The sequence below is a fragment of the Pinus tabuliformis genome, chromosome 4_1 (assembly GCF_031772625.1).
Source record: "Pinus tabuliformis cultivar Carrire ecotype Pingquan chromosome 4_1, CPIR1, whole genome shotgun sequence".
Classification (NCBI taxonomy): domain Eukaryota; kingdom Viridiplantae; phylum Streptophyta; class Pinopsida; order Pinales; family Pinaceae; genus Pinus; species Pinus tabuliformis.
Genome location: NC_142303.1, coordinates 749,195,983 through 749,201,782, shown reverse-complemented (window position 1 = coordinate 749,201,782; position 5,800 = coordinate 749,195,983).

Here is a 5,800-nt window from a genome sequence, read left to right as displayed (position 1 = left end):
AAGTAATAATAACCCTGCAATTTTAAATGCATGTTAATTAAAAATACATTTCCATATTCAGAAAGAGAAAAATTTACATAAAATAATAACCAACATAAATTAAATAATACATTCATATAATCTTACACAAAAAATATATATTTTATCATAAATACAAGTGAATGCAGTTTTATAATGAAAACAAATAAACAAATATATGATTATAAAAAATACAAGTTTATAATATATATAAATAAATAAATAATAAAAATTATATATCATGACATGTATTTTTTTTATATATAAAAAATACCGTAAAAGAATTCAGGATTTTTTTCGTTAATTTTTTTTTAATTAAAAAACATAATAATAATAAGAATAATTTAATGGAAAAAACATAAATGCTGAATTGAAATTAATAAAGGCTCGAACTAAAATCAAAAAATCTTTTCCTCGGATAACTAAAGGTAACCTAAAATTAGAAATCTAGATAGAAACAGTAGTTAAACAACTTGGGAGTCTCAATGTAATAAAATTAGATAAGGATAAACAAAAATAAACTGAAAATAATAATGTACAAAAAATAAGGTAAAAACTTCATTTAATTTTGTAAAATCAAATGCATATTGAATTTGTAAAAAACGATTTGCATACCTTTGACTGGATAACAAAACAAGATTTCACACAGAACATCAGTTTTGTGCTATCCAATTTAAAAAGGAGTTGAGTAACAATTTGATCGAAATCCAATTCACTTGCCTGTGTTGTCTGGCAGTGTTTATGAATTTCCTTGCCCGTGTGTTAAAGTATCTGTTGTAAATGCCTAAATAGATCAAAAAATATTCTATATTCTTTGATCTAATATAACCTAATATAACCTAACCTGGCCTAGCCTAGCCTAGCCTAGACTCGCCTCACTTAGCCTAGCCTAGTCTAGACTGGCCTAGCTTAGCCTAGCCTACCATACCCTAGCCTAGCCTAGCCTAGCATTTCCTAACCTAACATAGCCCACACTTGCCTATCATATCCTAACCCAACCTAATCTAGTGTATCCTAGACTAACTTAAACCAGCCTAGGCTACCCTAACATGGCTTAACCTCACTTACCATAGCCTAGCATAATGTAGGGTACCATAGCCTACCTAGCCTAGTGTAGCATTGTGTAGCATAGTGTATCCTAGCCTGGCCTAGGATCTCCTAACCTAGCTTAAGTTAAGCTAACCCAACCTAAACTAACTTAACCCAAAATAATCTATCCTAGCTTAACCTTGCCTAGCATAACCTAGCCTAAGCTAACCAAGCCTAGTCTAGCGTAGCTTAGCCTAACCTACATTAGCCTAATATATCCTAGTTTTGCCTAGCTAAACCTAACCTATCCTAGCCTAGCTTTGATTAGCCTAGACTACCTAGCCTACCTAACCTAACCTACCATGACCTAACCTAGCCTAATCTGCCTAGCTTACCTAGCCTAAGGAACTTAACCTAGCCATACCAACCTAGCCTACCAAACCTTCCCAGCCTACCTAACCTAACATATCCTAAAATAAGCTAAACTAGCATAACCTAGACTAACCTAGCCTAGCCTAGCCTACCTAGCCTAACCTAGCCTAACCTAGCTTATCCTAGCTTAGCCTAGCCTTACCTAGGCTAGCCTAGCCTTACCTAGCCCTACCTAACCTAGTTTAGCCTAACCTCTGCTAACCTTACCTAGCCTAGCCTAGATAGCCTATCCTAACTTTACCTAGACTAGCCTACCTAGAATATCTAACCTACCTAGCATAGCCTATCCTAGTCTATCATACCTAGCCTACCATAGCCTACCCTACCTAGCCTTCCCTAGCCTTTCCTATCTATCTTACCCTAGCCTAAACTAGCCTAGCCTCATCTAGCCTAACCTAGCGTAACCTAGTTGAACCTAGGATATCTTACCATAGCATAACCTAGCTTCCCCTAGCCTATCCTAACCAAGCCTAATCTAGCCTAGCCTAACTTAGCCTAGCCAAGCCTAGCCTGACCTTACCTAGACTACCGTAGCCTACGGTGGGTTAGCCTAACATAGCCTATCTGAGCCTAACATAACATATACTAGACTAGCCTAACCAAACATAGCCTATCCTAGCCTACGCTAGCCCTTCTGAGCCTAGTCTAACCTATCCTAGCCTAAACTAGCATACCCTAACCTAACGTAGCCTAACCTTACCGAACCCAACCTAGCCTAGCCTAGCCAAGCCTAACCTACCCTAACCTAGCCTACCCTACCCTAGCCTAACCGGGCGTACCTTATCCTAACCTAGCCTAAACTAGCCTTAATGTAGCCTAATCTAGACAGTCTAGCCAAGACTAACATAGCCTTGCCTAGCCTAGGCTTACCTAGCCACCCTAGTGTAGGCTAACCTAATGTAGCCTAGCGTAGCCTCGAATAAACTAATGTAACCTAGCCTACCCTAGCCAAGATTAACCTAACGTAGCCTAGCCTAACCTAGCCTAATATATGCTAGCCTACCCTACCCTAACCTAGCCTTTCCTTGCCTTGCCTAGCCTAACATAACCTAACCTAACCTAATCTAGCCAAGCTTACCCGAGCCTAACCTAACCTAGCATATCCTATTCTAGCCTAACCTAACCTAACCTAGCCTTGCCTAGCCCAAGATAGCCTAGCGTAACCAAAACTAGCATAATGTATCCTAGCCTATCCTAGCCAAGCCTAACCTAGCCTTGCCTAACACAACCTAGCCTAGACTAGCATAACCTATCTTAGCATAACACAAAAAATCCTAACCTACCCTAACCTAACCTAGCCTAGCCTACCATAACCTAACCTAACCTAACCTACCCTACCCTAAGCTAATGTATCCTATCCTAGGCTAACCTATCCTAGCCTAACCTAACTATCCTAGCCTAACCTAGCCTAACCTAACCTAACATAGCCTAACCTAGTCTAACATGTCCTAACCTAGCCTAACCTAGCCTAATGTAGCCTAGCCCGGCCTACCATACCAAAGCCTAGCCTAGCCTACCCTAGCCTAACATAACATACCCTAAACTAGACTAACTTAACCAATCTTAACCTAACCTTGTCTATCTTACAAAAACCGAGGATAGCCTAGCATACTGTAGAATAGCTTAATAGAGCTCATTGTTTCCTAGTCTAGCCTAGCCTAGCCTAGCTTAATCTATGCTAGCCCAACCTGACCTAACCTATCCCAAACTAACCTAGCCTAACATAACCATGCCTAGCCTAACTGAGCCTAACCTAGCCTAACCTACATTAGCCTAATCTATCCTAGTTTAGCCTAACCGAACTTGACCTAGCCCATCTTAGCCTAGCCTTGCTTAGCTTAACCTTCCTAGGCTACCTAACTTAACCTATCCTAACCTAACTTAACCTTGTCTACCTAGCTTACCTAGCCTACCTAACTTAACTTAACCAAGTCTACCTAGCCTACTGAACTACCTAGCCTACCTAACCTAAATTATCCTAACACAACCTAGCCTAACCTAACCTAAACTAGCCCAACCTAGCCTAGCCTAGCTCAAGCTAATGTCCCCTAACCTAGCCTAGCCTAGGTTAGCCTAACCTCCCTAACCTAGCCTAGCCTTGCCTAGGCTAGCCTAACGTAATGTAACCTAGCCTACCTCGCCTACCTCGTTTAACTAGCCTACCTAACCTAGTCTACCATAGCTAGCCTGCCCTAGCCTAGCATACCTAACCTACTCTAGCCTTCGCTAGCCTAACCTAGCCTAATCTAGCCTGACATAGCCTAGCCTAGCCAAACCTAGGTTATCCTAGTTTAGCCTACCCTAGCATAGCCTACCTTAGCCTAACCTTACCTAACCTAAACTAGCCTAAGCCTGCCTAGTCGAACATAGCCTTGCCTAACCTAACCTAGCCTAACATACTGTAACCTAGCCTAGAATAACCTAGCCTTGCTTAGCCTAAGCTAGCCTATCCTAGGGTAGGCTAACATTGCCTAGCCTATCCTAGGGTAGCCTAATATTGCCTACCCTAGGGTACCTTGACATTGCCTACCCTAGGGTAGCCTACCCTATACTACCCTAAAGGAGCATAGCCTAGCCTAACCTAGGATAGCCTAGCCTCACCTAAGATAGCCTAGCCTTACCTATTCTAGCCTAGCCTAACCTAGTCTAGCCAACCCTAAGATAACATAACCTAGTCTAGATTATCCTAACCTTACCTAGCCTAGCCTAACCTAAAATAGCCTAACCTAGCCTAGCCTATCCTTGCCTAGCCTATCCTACCCTAAGCTAGCCTACCCTAGCCTAAGCTAGCATAACCTAACTCGAGCAAGTGTACCTAGCCTAAGAGACCTACCAAACCTTCCTAGCCTACCTAACCTAACTTATCTTAACATAACCTAACCTACACTACCCTACTCTAGCCTACCTTACCCAGCCTAACCTAGCCTAGCTTAACCTAACCTAACCTATCCTATCCTAGGCTATCCTAGCCTAACCTAGCCTAACCTAACCTAACCTAGCCTAACCTAGCCTAACGTAGCCAAACATAGCCTAGCTTGGCATAGCATACCAAAGCCCGACCTAGCTTAGCCTAGCCTAGCCTAACATAACCTACCCTAAGCTAGCCTAGCCTCACCTATCCTAACCTAACATAGTCTATCTTAGTGTAGCATAACTTAAGAAAGCTTACTATAGTCTAGCCTAGTCTAACTGATCCTAGTGTAACATATCGTAGCGAACCCTAGCCTAGCCTAGCCAAATCTAACCTGAACTAGTCGAGCCTAACATAAACTATCCAAAACCAACCTAGCGTAACTTAACCTTGCGTAGACAAACCTAGCCTAGACTAGCTTAACTTAACCTCGCATAGACAAACCTAGCCTAGCCTAGCCTAACCTACGTTACCCTAATCTATCCTAGTATACCCTAGCCTAACCAAAGCTAGCCTATCTTAGCCTAACCTTGCATAGCTTAACTTACCTAGGCTACCTAAAATAGCCCTTCTTAACCTAAACTATCCCAAACTAACCTAGCCTAACTTAACCTTGCCTAACCTAACCTAACATCGCGTAGCCTAACCTAACCTATGTTACCTTAATCTATCCTAGTTTAGCCTAGCCTAACCTAGCCTAGCCTATCTTTGCCTAGCCTTGCATAGCTTAGCCTATGTAGGCTACCTAAAATAACCTATCCTAATGTAACCTAGCCTTGTCTACCTAGCTTACCTAGCCTACCTAACTTAACCTAACCTACTCGACCTACCTAGTCTAACTAACCTACCTTATCCTAACATAACCTAACCTAGCCTAACCTAGCCCAACCTAGGCTATCTTAGCTTAGTCTAACCTCCCCTAACCTAGCCTACCCTACCCTAGCATACCTAATGTAACCCAGCCTAATCCAGCCTAACCTAGCCTACCTAAGTTAACCTTACCAAGACTAACCTAGACTAACATAACAACCCATAACATAGTCTACCTAACTTAGCGTAAGCAAGCCCACCCTAGCCTAGCCTAACATAACCTACCATAGCCTAACTGAGCCTAATCTAACAAATTCTAGACTAATCTAACCTAGCATAGCCTATCCTATCCTAGCCTAACCTACACTATACTAACCTAGATTAAACTAGAGTAGCCTGACCTAGCATGGCCTAGTGTAGCCTAGCCTTGCCTATCGTATCCAAGGGTAGCCTAGCCTGACCTAACCTACCCTAATCTAAAATAGTGTAGGCTAAGCTGCCCTAACTTACCCTAGCCTTACCTAATCTAGGCTAACCTAACCTTGACCTAGCCTCGCCTTACCTAGCCTACCTAGAATAGAGTAGCCTACTAGACCTATG